The sequence below is a fragment of the Strix aluco genome, chromosome 4, assembly GCF_031877795.1.
Source record: "Strix aluco isolate bStrAlu1 chromosome 4, bStrAlu1.hap1, whole genome shotgun sequence".
Lineage (NCBI taxonomy): Eukaryota > Metazoa > Chordata > Aves > Strigiformes > Strigidae > Strix > Strix aluco.
In genome coordinates this window covers 89,000,386-89,018,460 of record NC_133934.1, presented here as the reverse complement: position 1 = coordinate 89,018,460, position 18,075 = coordinate 89,000,386, and positions in this window count along the sequence as shown.

The window sequence follows — 18,075 nt, the reverse complement described above, 5'->3', positions numbered from 1 at the left end:
AGTCTGGAATATTTTGGGGACTTTCATTTCTTGACTTTCAGAAGATGTCCTTTCTCCTTGGCCTTCACATAGAAGCTTTAACAAAAGACTTTAGGCTTGACATCCTTCTGTAGTTCAGAAGCGGTGATAAACAGCTCATGCTATAATCCCTTCTCTTGAGGAGCTTATAAACTACATGTGCGCAGGACTGGTAATGTAGCCAAGGATGTGTTTATTTACCCCGGCCTTTCACTCCCCCTTTCTTTTTGGTTTTCTTTCCTTCCAAAAAGCCACAACAAGTCGATATAACACATAAGGTAAAGAAAATAAATGAGGACAAAAGTAACCATCTCAATGTTGTATTGTTACTTTGATATACTTACGGCACCCTGGCTACCAATCAGTTTTAAGTTGCTGGGAGAGGAAGGGAGACTCTCCCTCTCTGTACAAAACTAAATGCAATCAACTATCCATTTGTTAAATCCCAGATTTTGAGGGCCATATAGTCATTTCAACTGTTCAGCCTTGCCACTGTGGGTGACAGGTTATACCGCCTTACACCCAGTAATTCCTGCATCAGAGCCACAGACGGGGCACAGGCACACCTTGATCTCAGGAGAGATGCCATCACCGCCGTGGGCGAGTTGTTCCAGAGCTTGATGCGCCTGACAGTGAAACATGCCCCTTATTTCTAGTCTGGAGGCGTCGAGTTTTGGCTTCCAGCCACCGGACTGCATTATGCCTTTACCTATTAGATTAAAGCGCTATCTACTATCTGAACTATTTCTCCTGCGTGGGTATTAATAGATCATGATCAAGGCAACTCTTAACCTTCTCTCTGAGAAGTTAAATAGACTAAACTTCTTTATCTCTCATGACGATGCGGGGGTTTCTGGGCTTCTCATCATTCTTGCCAGTCTCTCCAGCCTGCCTGATGTCTTTTTGGAAACACGAACCCCACCAGTGCAGAGAGCACCCCGGGACTGACCGTGGGAGCAGCTGTGCTGACCCATCTCAGCTAAGGCTGATGGTCCTCTTAGCATCCCATCTTACTCCTCAGAAACCTCCCAGGAAAAGCTCAAACCTTATGAGCTCCTGGGGTCTACGTTACTCCTAGCACAGAAAACAACGTAAATGGGAAGCAGTGCAGTTCTCTCCCCAGCCTCACTGCTTGGCCCCCAGCCACAGTCATTTCTCCCAGGCCTGATTCCACCTCCCTTGAGGTGAGGTCAACAGGAAAATCGCCAGCTGATGGAGACCCAAAGCCAGTATCAAAAGCTGTCTTGGACTTTCACATGTCATTGTATTTTTGTTCTCTAAAAGTGTACATCAGGCTTCCTGGTGTTAAATGTGGCCCATAAATCACACTGTATCCAAGCCAACACTTTTATGTGGCCTTTATCTTTTGTAGACCCATTTTCTTGGGAGTTAAAAACACTGTAGTAACTTCAATGCTGATTCCAGTATTTTTAATAAAAATCACTCACATATTGTGAATTATTATTGTAAATACCCACCCAACAGAGGGGTTGGGTGGGTATTTACTAAGAGACTCTGTGTTTCGCTGGAGTGGAAAAGGGGGAGTTGTGAAAGTGTCAGTGAAAACCAGAGATTAAAAGTCTGGTTAAACAGCAGTTTGTCTTTGGGGCAACCCCCCCCTCCCTGCTGGTCCCAGCTAGTCTCCCCAGCTGGCTCAGACAGGTAGAAAAACCTTCAGGGAACTATTTCTGAGGGGTGCATCGGAGGCATCAGGTACGTAGGTTGCTTTATCCCGTAATGAATGGCAGGGCTGTCAGAGCCAGCTGTGTGTGCCACCTTTGTGCTGTGCCGTGCCAAGGGAAGGTGCTCTGCGTTCACACACTTGTGTGTCTTGAACACTTCTGTAAGTGGCTGAAGAGTGGGGGTCACTTAATCGTGGTGCAAGATAGTGAAATCTTATAGAAGGGGAAGGTGACTTTATTATACAACATCTCTAAGCAAGTTGTTTTTACCCATTCATGCTCTCCTATGCACAACACCAAGATGCATGTCCCCAAGAGATCTTCAGAATCTTGTGACCCACAGGACAGGGGATGATGGTCACTGGGTCCTTCCTGTGATTTCTGTGTTCCTCTTGCTGGGCAACACTGAACGTTTTTTTTGGACTGTCCTTGTCTGTTCAGAGTTGTCTTTTACAACTGTGTTCCTGCTGGAACAGAAAATAATGGCACTCTGGTGTCTTCTGCTAACACGGCATCTTGTGCTGGGGCTTATCAGACCTGGGCTTGGTGGTGCTCAGCTTGACTAACTGCATCCTTGGTTATGAATACAGCCCTTCTTTTAACCCTTGTTCTGCTGTTCCCCCTGGTGCATACACACATGATCTTGCATTTGTCCAGCATTCATACCAGTTAAAAATATTTCCGTTAAAAGCCTTTGCAAGGGCCAAGAAAGGGAGCAGCCTGCCACCTGTGAGGCCTGGATGCCAGGTGTCCTGTGGGGGGGGGGAAATGAGAACCCCTCCTTGCTAACTACCCAAGGCTGGGATGCTGGGCACAGAGGAGAAGGCTCTGCTGGACCTTAGAGCAGGTCTGTACCAGTACCCTGGTGTTTGAGGTCAGATAATTTTGGAGAAAAAAGGATGCAAGGTGTTAAAGTTTGTGTGGTGCTGGTTGTTACTTGCAACAATTTGGGGTTTTTTTTAAGCTGCTCTGAGGTTTGTACAGCCACAGCCACCACATCTGACAGGGATCCCCTTAGATCAGAGGGACCTTGGGAGGAACCAGAAAGTCCCTGGGGAAGATGGGGGGCTGCTGGCTCCTGTTTGCAGTGCTTGAGACTAGAGAACATTCTAGCCACAGGGCTGTAGTTCTGTCCTGAGATAGTTGACACCCCAGTTTGGGGGATGGCACATGGCGAGGGGCACTGCTGCCAAAGGGGTGTGAGGGACCAAGGTGCTCACATGGGAAGGGGCTGCCTGCCTGGCTATGCAGTGGCAGGAGGCAATGGGACCCACCACGCCCCAGACCTGACCTGAAGAGGCAAGGGCTGTGGCGGAGGGCCCGGTGCTCTGTGCATCCCAAACCATGCCTTTGCCAGAGAGCCAGGCGTGACCCACACCATCAGCACGCACGGCACCCTCTCTGCCTCCCCAGCCCTTTTGATGTGGGTGTTACACTTCTTTGGAGATTTGAATTAGCCCTCATTAAGTCCTGGGGAAGCAGGAGGCATCAGTGGAGTCTCTCATTTCATCTGAAACTGCTTGATGTTCACAAAGCTTCCATGGGAGCCTGCACACACCCAGGATGCACGTGAGTTAGTGCCATTCACACTGCAAGCACAGAAAGCGCCCCGAGCGTCTGTTTGTCTCTCTAAGGACAGACGGGTCCCTGTCCATCCCCAAGGACAACCTGTCTCCTCCAGCCGCTGCTCGGAGGATGCAGAAAGCTGTTCACTGAAGCCCCATGCAGTGAGCCCTGGTGGGTACCAGCCCCATGCCCCCTCCCCAAACCACCGTGGCATCCTCGAGAAGGGAAAGGGCCGGCCCACCGGCAGGCGTACACCCCTCCTTGCCAGCATGCAGGGCCACCCAGGGAGGGAAGGGGGTGAGCTCACCCCGCACCGGGTCCGTGTTGGGAAAGGTGGGGAGCTGCTGCTTCACCCTGCCCTGACCCCTTGTGCTGCCCACATGGATGGCAAAAGCCTCCTGGCTCCAGGAGAGAAAGGCTCCCCCATCTCCTGGGAGAGAAAAGGTCCTTCGTCACCTGACAGGTTACACAGCTAGGTCACCACGGAAGTAATTTTTCCTTTTACGCACCTCTTGGGTTCTGTGGGCTGGGAGAGGCCAGGAGGCTTTGCCATCCCTCGAGGGGTATGGCCCAGCCTGGCCCCTCACAGCCACAGGTGCCGGCTGCTGCTGCCGGATGCCTTGGGGCCAGCTTCCCAGGGCAGGCGTCCTTCCTTCCTCTGTTTTGCTTGTTTACTGGTGGCTGCAGCAGCTTAATGTGTGTTTACTGGTGGCTGCAGGAGCTGCTGAGGGCCAGGCAGAGCTGGAGTCCTGCCACTGCTCCCCACCCAGCCAGGCTGGGTCCCGCTCAGCTCTGTCTCAAGGAAAGGAGGAGCAGAGGGCATGGGGAACATCCAGCAGCCAATTTGAGGAGCATTGGGGTGGTGGTGGCCGTGCTGAGCAGAGCTGCAGCATCTCCCCGAGGGGCTGGGGCTGTGTTTGCTCGAGAAAGTCAGGTCTGGGGAGCCTGAAGAGACATGATGCTATTCTGGGGTGGGGGGGCTGGCAGAGAAGGGGGTAAGAGCATAAGTGGAGAGGCTGCTTTCATTTGGGAGCTCCAGAAGCACATGCCGGGTGCCTCGTCCTTCTGCAGCTCCTGGCTGCGGGCAGCGTTACAAACCAGCCTTTTCATGGAGGCCTGGGAGGTCGGGGGTGCGAGCAGCCAGGCGCAGGGCAGGCGAGTCCCCGCTGCTGGCTGGGAGCATGGGGCACCCGCCACCCTCAATGCCGCTTGTGTCCCTGCCTCTGCTGCCGATGACAATGAGCCCTTTCAGGGAGCCAGGTCCAGCCCGGCCGTGGCGGCCCTGCCTGCAAGCACAGGCAGTGGGGGTAAGCAGGCTGCTAGCAGCACGTTCAGGGTCCCCAGGAGTTGGGGTCCCCTCCTGCAAACCAGGGGGCATCTCCCAGCCCAGCTGTGCCACTCCGGTGTTGCAGCTCCCTCCATTCCTGGGTATGGGATTGCTCAGTATCCATGGGCTTCCCTTGGAAACCAGGCTGGGAAGGAGGGTGGAGGGTCGTGCCTTTGGCCAAGATGCCGACAGGGAGCCCTAGATGGTCCCGTGGGGACATGGGAGCCATGTGAGAGCTGGAGGTGGGCACCAGGCAGCCAAAGAGCCCCCAGCACCATGGCATAGGGCAAAGGCATGCCGGCTGGGGGGCACTGGGGTGTTTGCTGCGGGCTTCCTGCTTGAGTGCCTGTGGTTACTCCTGTTGGTATCTGAGCACCAAAATCCCAGATTAGCTCTATGATACAGATTCAGCGGGTGCCTTCCAAGGTCACCCAGCTACCCGAGCCCTCCTGCTGCCTCCTGCTCCCCCTGCCCCTGCTCAGGGCTTGCCCATGCTCTTGGCTGCAGCTTTTCAGCCTCCAGCGCTGGCTGCTCTGATGGCTCTGCTGGAGTGGGGACAGGGGAGCAGCTCTTGTCCCCACGGGGCACCTCTTCTGCTGAGCCTGCATGTTGATGCTGCTTCTCCTCCAGGCATAACGCCGGAGCTGATCCCCAGGCTGCTGAACCAGCACGGGGACAGGAGCAGGCAAGGACACTGGCTGGGGCAAGGACGCTGGCTTGTCTCCCCTGAGGAGGGTGAGAAGCTGCCCTGGAGCCTCTCAGGCCCGAAGCAGTGAGCAGACAGGGTCTCTGGGCCAGAACCCCTGCGCTCTGCAGAGGCGCTGCCTGGCTCCTCTGAAAGATGGTCACGGAAAAGGCTCATGGGCTGCAAAAGTGAATGACGGTAGAGATTCGTGTTTGTGCACTGTTGTCCCAGCACCCAGCAACGCATCTCGGGACTGTCTCAGGGCCTGATCCTTCCCTGAGTAGCATGGTTAAATGTCATGTAGTGGAGTCAGAAAGAAGACAGGGTCACAGATGGAGGAGGAGGAGGCGTGAGAGGCCAGCTTGGGTATGGGGGGCCTTGCTGGCTCCCCACACCCAAGGCTGCAAGAGACCTCTGTAGAGAGAAGGGACTTGAACTTCGCATCAGGACACTGTGGGGACTCAGTACTGGAAGTTTTATGTCTTGAGCCCTTTTGTAGCTCCATGTGTTTCAGGCTCTGACTCTATTCTTGTTCTTTCTCAGCGGCTTCTCCTGCTGTCTCAGGCAGCTGTCAAGCTCTTTGCTTGCACCTTCTGGTTTGATTTTGGTGGGCCACTTGCATTTTCCACTTGTTCTTTTGTCGTGCCTGTTTTAGAGCTGTATTGATTTCTCTCTTTGCGTGACTTCCACAAAAGCTGCTCTTTGCTCCCAGCCAGGGATGCTGCTTTTCGCCATCCCTTCTCCTCCCTTTGAAAATGCTCGCCCCGCTAACCCCTGCAAGCAAGATGACACCTCAGACCCCTGAGTATGGATATATGAAAGGCCTAGATGTAGTCCCCAGTGCAAACTACAGCAGTTGTGGGTCTGCTGTAGTTTAAACATCCTCCTCTGAGTTGGCTGTGCCTCATCTACAATCTACCCCCTTCCCACTAGAGCTGATCCAGAACTGGCAGTGATTTAGTGGGAGCCAAGGGGGGATATTTTGGGTTTGATGAAACTCCCCTTTTCCAAGGAGTGCACTGGATGCCATCTCATTTCATTATGATTTTCACCTGCCCACATACTACTCTGGGACTGGCAATCCCTCCTGCGACCTCCTGGGGGTGGAACTGGAGACCACCATGGTGCTTGCAGAGTCAGGGTTTCTGCTGGCCTCCTGTGGCCTTTAGGGAGGCAGAGGAGAGTTCAGCAGGGATTTCCAGCACTCACTGGAGATGAACTATAGCTGCCACCCTTGCCAGACAAAGGGGTGGAACTGGGAAGCTGCCCTGCTCTGCGAAGGATCATGGCTGTGGCTCCCAAGGGAAGGAACAAAACCAGGCATCTGGCTGGACCCAGCTGGAGATGCCAGTGCTGCAGGAGAGCTTGTGGATAGCCCGGTGACCACTGGAAATTCATCCCCTCTTCCTTCTCCCTGCAGGCAGGAGCCCCCTAAAGCCCCAAAGGTGAGAAGGCTCATTGTTTTCCCCTCCCCAGGCTGGGGGAGCCTGAGCTGCCTGACAGTGTGGTTGCATCCAACATGCACAGGTGCCATCTGCTCCGGTGCAATGCCACATGTCCCTGCTGCCCCCACCGCCGTCCCCTCTCCCCCTCTGCGCTGCCTGCTCTAGCTGTGCTCCAAGCAGAGCCGACAAGCCAGGCATGTTAAAAACTAATTTGTCAGCCATAAACAAGTGGCAAAGGCTTTAGTGCATTTTCTGCTCGTTTTATTCGGCTCTGCCGGCAGAGGATGTGTGCCTCCCATCTCTGCCGAACGAGCTCTGACTCGTCGGCACCGTGGTTGGAGCACAGTGCTGGCGGGGCGAGAGGGGCTCCCACAGAGAGGCAGCAAGGGGGAAGGTTGCAGGGTCTGTGAAGGAGGAAGACCCTGCGCACACCCCGTGAGCAGGCTAAGGCATGGAGGAGGGAAGCTGGCACACGTGGCTGCTGCTGGCTGTGAGAGGAGACCGTCAAAGAAGCTGCTGCCACCGACCTGAGCCTGGGCAGAGTTTAGCCCCTTGCAGCTTGGGAAAGGTCTGGGGCCACCCCTAAATTCGGGGGGGGGGGGGGGGGGAGCAGGGGGTTAGGGTCACAGGAAAACTCAGGCTGGAAGAAGGACCTCAGGAGGTCTCAAGTCCAACCTCCTGCTCAAAGCAGGGTCAGCTGTGGGTTCAGACTGGGTTGCCCAGGGCTTTATCCAGTCATGTCTTGCAAAACACCAAAGATGGAGGATGCCAGAACATCTACAGCCTTTTTCTCCTCAAATAGTGCCACCAGGCCCTGTTCCCAGGACTGCGAACTCTGTGAGGAAACTGGGTCTTCGCCTGCCAGGGGAAGAGTAGGGTGAGGCACAGGAAGGGACAACTCCTGGTTGGCATGGTGACCACACTTCATGTCTTGCTCAGGAGCAGGGGTAAAATGATGCTGGGTCCCTACAGCTGCAGGTTGAAACTGAGAGCAGAATTTGAGGTTGGTCATGTCCTTGGCATGGCTGAGGCAATCGATGGTCAATCTGTGTCTCTGGAGAACCCCACCTGTGTCCCAGGGCACTGCATCCAGCCTAGGGCGGTTGCCAGAAGTTGAAGCAGACTGGGGTGGTTTGTAGAAAAACAGGAGAACAGGTTGGAAAGCTTGTGTGTGAAGAGAGACTGAAAGAGCCTCATGTCTGGCTTGGTTAGGTGGAGACAGGGTAGGAGGGTGCAAATACCCAGGGGAGGAGGGAGAAGAGGGATGAAGTTAGAGAGAAAGGGGGGAAAGTGGGTGGGAAGCTGCCTGGTAATCCCAGGTCCGAGGCTGCAGAATGGTCCCTGGGAAGGAAGTGGAAAGCTTTCACATCAGCCTGGACAAAACTCCTGGGGGAATCAAGAGCCAGCAAGCTGCTGGGGAACTGCATGCCATGGGGTTGCGCGTGGCGTGGCCTCTCCCCAGGCTGCTGAGGGCAGAGCAGCAGCAAGGACTGGGTGACATCTCTAGAGGACTCCACTCTTCACGTGACACTGGTGACTCACTGGCACCTCGGAGCTCAGTGGCAGCCAGGACACACTGGCCGAACAGCAGGAGCTGAGAGGTCTGTCCCTGGGAGGGAGCTGCTCAGAGGGGACATGGGTGAGCCAGTCCCTTGGGATGTGCCACCACTCCACTCCCAGCTCCGCTCAACCCTGACGGGCAGGTGACAGCCTCCTGTGCTGGTGGATGGTGTCAAGTCACCCCAAAAAGCAACACTGTTCATTCTTTCCTGCTCTTCCAAACAGCAGGATCCACAAACAGGAGCCTGCAGGGCCTGACTGCCACTTAACCCTCTGGTCATCGGGTGCTTCTCCAAAAGTATTGCTTTAGGGTCATTTAAAGCCCTAGATCAGCAGTGGCATCTGAATATCTGCTGAGATCTACACAGTCAACATGTAGATGCACATTTAATATTAGCATGCACACAGAAATGCAGCAATTCAATACAAACTAAACACTGGTGCATTATACTAAATGCATATTAATCCAAAGTGCTTCATATTTCTGCATAGCTATGTACAGAGTGTGCAGTGAGGTATTTAAATTTGTAGCACCTATTGCCACTGACTCACATTAAACCGTATATTTATCAGAATTGTTTTTTTGACATATATAATATGCCACAAGAAGCTGTGCTTCTTCTTAGCCTTCCAAAATCTTTTTTCCCCTAGTTAACATGTCTGTGATACTGGGTCAGCATGGGTCAAATCCTTAGGGATTTGACCTCTGAAATAGAAATGCCACCTCTTCCCCTGCAGGCACATCCCTGCCACAGCACTGGCACAGAAGGTGTTACCACGGAAATCTCAGAGGTGGAAGTATTGGGATATCCCTGCTGTCATTTTTATGCTGGATCTGTCAGAGCAAATGCTGTTGTAAGTATTTTTTTTACTGTACTCATGTGGCAGAACAGTGTGCGCTTGACCACTTTTCCCGGAGCACACGTCCATCAACATGGGGAGCAGCGGGGGCCAGAGCTGCTCTGGGGGATCTGGCGAGCAGGTAAGGAGGGATTGCTGAGTGGTGCTGGGGGCACGGGGGCTCAGGAGGGCAGCTCCAGCACTGATCCCACTGCAGGAGGGCTGTACACCAAAGTTCTGCCTTGCCCAGCTGCCGGGCAGGGTTTGCAAGGGAGCAGCACTGGGAGTGCAGGCAGGGCCGAGCCCTGGTGCCCCTGGGGCTGCAGGGATGCTGCAGGCAAAAACCCCTGCCTCAAGGAGTGGAAGCAGTCAATAAGTGGGAGAGAAATTCAAGGGAAGTGGCATCTGGGAAAAATCCCAGAGTAATGAATAGGCTTCAGCCTCAAAAACTTTATGGTCACAGGCAAAACCATTCAAGTGCTGGGCAAAAAACAGACCCTGTGGTCCAGCACGGTGGTATTAAAACTGTCCTGTCTCCCACGACTTCCATCCCCAAGGATCGCAGGCGGTGCCCACGATGCTGGGCAGCTCCGCAGACCTTGTCAGTCTTCAGAAGGTTTGAATCAGCAAAGCTCCATCCCGGCAGCACAGCCGCGCAGAGCCAAGGTGCGAGTGCATCTGGGATTCAGCAAACTGCTTTGTCCCAGCTGCCTTCCTTGACCGCTGTCTGGAGAAACGAAGGATAATGTGCTCAGGCAGTCGGTGATGGATGGCAGGGCGAGTCCTGAGACGAGGAGACGGATGGTACCGCTCACGGGAGGAGCGGGAGGCTGAAGGGCAGGGGCAGCCTGCAGTCGCTGGAGCCGTGCAGAACAGCTGATGTGGGGTTGCAGACCCTCGGCTTTGCAGCAAGGTCCTGGGAGGCTGGAGGCACTGGGGAGAGGCATGGCCATGGGGTGGGGAGGAGGTGGAGAAGCAGAGTTGTTTGGGTTAAGTTGCCTTTGCGTCTTTCACCTCATCCCTGTCCTGAGAGGGCGGGATGGGGTGGGAGAGGAAGGAATACCACTGGCCTGTGCCCACTGCTGCCCCAGGGAAATAGGCTGCCGTGATCTCCACCCCTGGGTGAGTCATTGCCACATTTGTCACTACCAGGTTGCAGGAGGCGGCTGTCATCAGCTCTGGAGAGAGCTGAGCCGGCAACCTCCCCAAGTGCTGGCTCCCCCGGCCCCCTCCACGCTGAACCCCGGGGCGGCAAAGCACTGTCACTGATGGAGGCAGGAGGAAATCCCAGAGGAGAGCGTGATAAATCATCTCTCTGTGCACACCTGGTGGAGTCTGTGCCTCCAAAGTCCCCGCAGGGGCGATGGCACCCGGGTACAGAAATGATTAGGAGCAGTAGAAATATCAGAGGGGCTTCTTAGATCCCACTCCCAGCATCTTCTCACTGGAGGTGTGGGAGAGATGAGGGGTCAAGGTCTGTCCCGCAGCGCCGAGGTGCTCCGTCATCCCCGTCTCCCCTGCAGAGAGCAACATCCAGAGGCACCTCATCCCCGGGGTACAGAAACACCATTGGGGGAAAGAGGGAGGAGAAAAAAAGGAAGAGGTGGGGGACTAAACCACCTTCTCAGGGAAGCAGCAATTAAAGCCTGTCCCAGGTGCGCAGGCAGAGGCGGTGTTTGCTTCCATGCAGCGCACCTTTAGTTGCGTCTAGTACTTACAGCCTGAGTCCGGGATTGCTTTTATTTTGATGAGCAAAAAAGTGCAAAAGAACAGCCTCTCTCCAAAGCATCAGACAGCTCCTGAGCCTGCCTTCTGCTTTCGAGCTCTCCCTTTTCCACAAGGTTACAAATCAGGCAATGCTTGTTGGATGCAAAGAGAGACAGCAAGTCCATTACTGTCCATAGGGCGCCTGCTGTTTCTGTCATTTCTAACCAGTACCATGAGAGGAGTGAGTGGGAGAGTCTCATTTCTGCAGCAATCCCTGCTTCCCAAGAGCAGAGACAAATGCAGGCTGTATCCCAAAAAATGGCAGGGAGAAAAAAAAATGTATCCTTCTAGCTAAGGGCTGAGCTATATCTCCAAGCAGCTCCCTTCTCAGCTGTGGGGAATCTGTGGAAGGACAGGGGACACCCAAAATGTACCCAAACCTACTCGAGAGCAAACTGCTATCCTCCCCTCTCTTATTCAATGAGGAGGGAGGAAAGCTGTGTGCTGGGACCTGGAGTTTCGAGCATCGTCCTCTGCTGGAGAGTCACGGGCTGAGGTTTTGGTCAAGCACAGTGGGGAGAGGCAGCGCCTGGGAGTCACTGCAGCCAGCACGCTCTTGGGTTAGATGTGAATCTACCTAAGAGGGAAAGTGGGTTGGGGCAGTCTCCGATCAGCTCACTAACAGGTTAATTTGATTCCTTGTCTAGTCGGAGCAGAAGGAAATTGTAGGCTCCAACTCCCACCCTTCCCTTTGATCTGTCGTGATTGCTGCAGGCCTTGCTTCTTTCTGCAAGGACTGGATTCAGAGCCCCAAAAAGCTGCTGGCTGTTTGCGAGGTGAGACTCTGGAGCAGGGCAAGAGGCAGTTTGGGGATGGGCCTGGGAGAGCCCCTTCCCTCATCAGGGCATTGGTGGGAGAGCAGTCCCAATTTTGCAGCAATCAGGGCATCCTTCCCTACCTGGCTCCCTTTCAGCTTGTCCCTCCCTTCCTGAAAGGCTCATCAAGGCCAAAGCACAGGCTTATTTTGCATATCAGCCCTGCTAACCTTGCCTCTGGGCTGCAGCAGCAGCTCTCCAGGGCTCACCAAGGCTGTCCTCCCTGAAAACTGCTGCGGTGGATCCAGGTCTCCCTCTCCCCAGGGAAGCAGAGATACCACAAAATAACTAAAAAAAATAACCTGTTCGCATCTCTGCTTCCAGCGGTGAGCATCCAGGCAGGGGCTGGGGAAGGGGAAAGCCATCCCTCCCTGGGCTGATGGAAAGGGATCTCTCCTGCTCTCTTGGAGCTTGGGAGAGGCTGGGCAAAGAGCAGTGTGGTGTTGGCAGGTGGCACCGGTGCCTTTGCAGTCCGGGAGCTGTGCATTTGTCCCATGTGCCACAGCTCCCCTCAACCTGGCCGGTTCCAGCACAAGGCACCGTGGTCTGGCCACAGATTTCCATGCCGCATGTCATAGCTGCGCAGGAGCTGTGGGGTTCAGCCGCCCAAGTGTGGGTCCATCTGCCCATCCATCCTGTCTTTACCAGGGCTTGCTGCACGTGCTTTGGGGGGGTGGGGTGCAGCCATCTGAGCGTTGTTGGTTTATTTTGCAGGCAACGATGATAATTTTCTGCCTGCTGCACACTCTTTAATTAACAGCTCAGAGGATGTGGGGCGAGAGGCGTAATGAGCGCTCCGTTTGCATATCAAAAGGCAGCATCATTAATATCCCTGCGCTCGCAAGAGCTCTCGGAAGGCAGGCAGGTCGAAGGCAGGGATGCCAGCGGCGGCTGAGGCTGAAAGCCCTGTTTGGTGTGCGAGGGGCTGCGGTGCCAGAGGGCACGCGGGCTGCGGAGGTGTGCAGCTGGGTGGTGGGCAGGAAGTGGGCAGCCACGACCTCCCGCCCCAGGATGGCAAGCAGAAGGGTTTTGCCAAGGGGGCTGGGTAAGAGGGCGGTTTCTAGGCAAAGGGGGAGCTCACCAAGGATTTTTGGCTAAGTTGCCTGAGTCCAGCAAGGTTCCAGGCTGCTCTGCAGCAGATCCTTTTCTTGACTCTCCTGCTGGGCTGGAGGAGTTGTCCCCAGGCGACCCCTCGCTGGCCAGTGCCAGTGGCCCTGGAAGGCTGCACTGAAGTGGCTGATTGTTCAGATAAAGCTTATCCTGTTACCCAGGCTGTTTGTCGCTGTACAGCATTTGCACAGAGGAGTCCCTGTAGATCTCAATTTGGCCATGCTCAGCCAGCAGGATTAAATGTTCCTTTGCTTCTGTCTTCTGCATGGAGGAAATCAGCTACCCAGGTGATGGTTTACTCTGCTCATGCACTCGTCTTTCTTTCCTTCACTCTCTTCTAATTAAATATAAAAATTTCCCAGGGGATGGGGGAGATAGCATGCCAGGGCATCCTTGGCTCTCCCTGCAAGTCTGGCTGTGGCGTGCTTACTGGGAGCCCATCCTTGCCAGGCTCCTGAGGCTTTTTGTCAGCAAGAGGCTTGGTTTGCATACTTGGGTTAGGCCGTCCACTTACTTGCAGCCAGAGTCTGAGCAGGCAGGCCCAGGTGGGACTGGTCCGGCAGGCACTGGTTTTCCCAGCTGCAAAGCTGGGGGAAGTCTCTGTGGCCTCTGCAAAGTCCTGGGATGGGAAATGTGATGCCCAGGATTTCTTCTGCTCTGCTCCCACTTTCTCTCAGCTCCTCCTGCTTCTGCGCAGGCTGCCTTTGTGTGGGTACTCTCACCTAGGTGGCCTCAAGGAGACAAGGATTTGCAGCTCTGGAGGAGGGGGCTGAAAGAACTTCTAGGGGTTGATTTTCTCCCTTGTCATCCTCCCGGTTAGACAGGGCATGTCAGACAGTGACAGATACTGTAAGGGGCTGCATGGAACTACGCAGCAGACAAGGCAAAAGACCAAGGAAGGGAAATGAGTTGGTAGAGCTATAGCAAACACTCAGTTCTCTTCCTCCCTGTCCAGCCGCACTTGGAAATGCTTTCAGAGGAAGTAACTATATCTGAACAGAAATACATGCACTCCCTCAGTTGAGGAAACCCTGCCCGGCTCCCCTGACACTGCCTGGCTCGGGCACAGGTCTCTCTCTGCCTGAGCCCCTCCATGGCCAGGGGGAGGATGAGGCAGGCTTTGTGGGGTACAGAAGCTCTGGTTTGGTAGCAGAGCACATTACCAAAGGGATTTCTGCCCCCCAAGTTCATTATCCATGCTGCAAGTTGACAGAATAAACTGATTTCTGTGCTCTACCTCACAAATCTTATACAAAGGCCAACAAAGCAAATGCACGCTTAAGTCGAGCACATTGCAGGGCAAATTTACTACCAGGTTCCTCTAAGCCAGTTAGAGGTGGAACAACACAATGATCAAATTAAGGGCACAATTAAGATTAAATTGATAGGTCTGAATGTTCAAGTGCCAAGTGAACACAGCAGGTAATCACATCAAACAGTGAGGCTGATATTAGAAAGGATGACATGGTGTTTCATCTTCCTTGTGCTGTGAGCAGAAGGAATTGCTTTCAGGTGGGTCTCCAGCCAGCACACGTGGGGATGGAGCCAGGGAAGGAGCTGCGGGACATGCAGGTCCCTAAGATCAAGCACCTGCTGCTAAGGGAGACTCCTGGTACCAGTCCTCCACCTCCTTGAAGTTGAAGCCACTCAGGGTGGGGTGGCACGGAGGTGCCACCAGACCATTTGCCTCTTGGATTTGGCTGTTGAAAGGACACATGCAGAAGAGTAAAAGTAGGTTTAAGCGAGTACAAGTTTGAAGAGCTGTTGATTGGGGCCACCAAACACTTCCCTGGGTTGATGGGTTTATATGAGGTATTGTGTATAGATACCGAGCACTTGAATTTTACATTTTCATCCTGTCTAGCGAGCCAGATATGTGCTCCCTGATGTGCTGCCTTCCTCATTTGGCTGGGATCAGAGCAAAAGTCCATGTAAACAAACTTTCCTGTCATCCCAAAAGATCTCACTTCCTTCTCTTGAGGGTTTTTTTCAGTTTTTTGTTTTGTTTCTTCCAGCAATGCTGCTTTGTCCATAGCAATTTTTCTTGGGAAGGAAAGGAGCTGCTGCCCATATACCCTCACAGGAAGGATGTAAAGCTCACATGGGGCCCGTGGTAGTTTGTGATTCACAGCACATGTTGCTTTGGTGAGCAGATGTCTGGGAGGAGGAGGCCAGGAGCTTTCTTCACTTGCATAGCAAGGTCTTGGTACACGTCCTGTTTTGGAGATCACTTTCCTGAGGAGCATTTGGCAACTTGTTTGTGGAGCAGGAGGAAGGATTAGCCACAAGCATCATCACTGGCATGTGTGACCACAATCCAGGGACTCTCACTATTCAAACTCAAAAGGAGCAGCTGCGTGTCCCACGCAGGTGCTGGGTGCTCCTTAGTCCTGTCCCTCATCACTGCCTGCTATTTACCTCCACTGTTTCGGTGCCCCTTTCCCATGTGGATCAGGGGCAGCCAGCCATGCCCATCGGCAGCGTTGGCACACACGTGTGTGTCATTAGGTGGGAGAAGAGGCTCCTTTCCCAGGCAGAGGAGACACAGTGGTCAGGGTGGCTGGCACAGCATCACTGTTTGGGGAGAAATCCTGACCATCCTTGTTGTTTTGCCAGAACAGTTCAATTGACTTTCCTTGGAGAGAAGCATTTCCATCTAATTCAGCTCTTAATTAACCCCGTGCACCCCAAAGAGGCTCTGCAACCACTTGTAAATTAAATATGAAAAGCATTATTTATCTAGGAATAGCAGCCTAATGGCTGCAGCTCTGACGTTTATAGTTGCTAATGATGATGGATCTGGGAGAGAGAAGCTGGGAAGAGAGTGGAGGGGAAGAGTTTCTTCTCTCTTAAAAGATACAGAGCCAGATGTATAAGGGCCATGTGTCCAAGGCATAAGTGGCCTCTTTCTTCCTTTGATTAAAAATTAATGTGAAAGGAGCACAGGAAGGCTGGAGGAGTATATTCCCAATGTAATAACCTGTGTCCTATACTGCGTGTGGCAAGGTGAGCTGTGGGGCTAGTGTCACTAGGCTTGTGGAAAAGAGGAAAGTCAAATCTGCTTGCTGCAATAGGAAATAATTTTGTAGATGGTAGGAGCCAAAGAGATATACCAGGAGCCTTTCACCCTTTCCCAGGAAGAGGGTGAAGGGGGAAGGTGCCAAGGGCTGATGCACTTGCTTCTCACCCCTGCAAGCCTTCCTCTGAGCCTGGGTTTCACCTTCAGCAGGGCAACTGCAGGGTTCACTTAATGCAGGCTCTGTTTGTTGGCATCAAAAAAAAAAAAAACCAAACCAAACCATGTCCATGAGCAGAGCCAGCTCTTGTGGAGCTCAGAGGGAGAGAAAACCAGGAGAGCAGCAGGTCGGGGCTGGGATGTGTGGGGGCTGGCTGGGGAGCAGCCAGCACAGCCGAAGGGCCAGCGTGCCAGGGCTGTGGGTGAGCCAGCTGGGGCTGCAGCAGCCCCGGGAGCCTCCGGCTCGGTGTTTCCTTAAAGCTTTCCGCTTCCTATTTTGTCTCCGCTCAAAGGTTTTGTCCCATTTTGTGAAGCTACCAGCCCTTTCAGTGGGCGCGAGGGCTGAAGCCAGCTGCCTGTCTTCTCACACGGGGAGGTTTCTTCCCGGCGCAGATGGAGGGTGATTCCCAGTGCGGCGTTCCCCGGGGCTTGGCATGGCTGGCGCTGCCGGGAACGCAGCTGCCTCTCGGACTAGGACAGGGTGGGATAGTGCGGAGGGGCAATACGGGCCAGGTTTGGGGCAGTTCCCCAGCTATGGGATACTCTGTGCTGAGAAGCCTTAAGACTGTCAAAAGTTTGCAGGCGCAGAGTGCCAAGGAGGAAAGTTTCTGTTCCTGAGAGCTTTCTGTGTGCCACCCTCCCATCAGACATTCATCAACCCATTCAGCAGACTAATATTAACTCTTGCTAGCAAGGTCCAGACAGGTAGGAGCCGTCTCGCTGCCTCTGGGTTGACGCAGACCCCCTGGCAGCAGTTGGGGCAGGGTAAGGAGTGAGGCCGGCAGAGCGGGCATGGGGCAACCTGGCCCCCCGGGGGGTCTGGCAGAGACAGGGTAGCCAGAGCCCCAAGCACAAGGCTTCCCATCCCCATCACAAAATGTCAATTATAATAATGATGCTCTGGGTTTTGTTGATATCTGTGTGTGTATTTAATCCAGCATTGAATCTCACTGGGTTTCTGGTCTCAAACAGCTATTTCCTGAGGAAAAACCACTGTCATTTAATCTCACATCGGGTGAAGTGGCATTTTCCTGCCTTGTCCCTGCGCTTCACTGACCAGCCTCCTGCTCTTCTGCTACGAGACAGGGGAAACCGGGTTTTCCCATCTCTCTGCTGCTTGTTATTTTGTAAGTCTGTCTCATGCCTCCCCTCCCTTATAGTTAGGGTCCCTGTCCCTCAAGCTCCCCACTCCTCTCAGTGGCCCCCTCTCAACCATGCCATGCCCATCCCCGCAGCCTCCTGCCTGTCCCCACACTACTCATCGCATGTCACCCAACCCATCTCAGCTGCATCAAGGCTTCACCGGCTGCTGCTGCAGAGACCGTGGACTGAGCTGATCCTGGGACAGCCCCAGCCTCCTCTGGGGATGCTACAGTAACCCTCCCAGGTTTACAAAACCTGTAAGTTTTATACTACAAAGTGCATTTCTTTGCCTTTATCAGCATCAATACAATTTGTCACCGTGGTACCCATCCATACAGTACCTTAGGAACTCTCTGAAGCGCCTTGCTGTCTCCTGTGCTTATGGATCACCTGAAGAAGTTGTGCTTGCTCCTATCTCCTGCCTCCGCTCCTCCATCCAGACCATTAATAACACCCTTGATCAGCAGGAAACCTAGCACGCATCCCGACTTCACCACTACTAATCTTTTGCTGTTATAAACCCCAACTATTTATCCTCTCTGCTCTGGGACTCCTTGCCAGTTTCCCACGCAGGAAAAGACAGTGCCTTTTGCCCCCTGGCTAATTAGCTTTTTTAGCAGCCGTCTGGACAATCCTTTGTCAGAGGAGTTCTAAATAAATAGTCACTTCGTTGTTCTGCATCCGCCGCTGGGCTGATATGTTCAAGGAAATCTGGGAGATTAGTGAAACATGGTTTTCCTCTGAGACATGCACACTGGGCTGTATTATGAGATGTTCTGTTTTTAATTATCATTCCAATCAATTTGGTGCACACAGATGTGCAATTTACTGATCTGTAATTCCCCAAATTACCCCTGGAGGCTTCATTTTTATTGTCAGTGT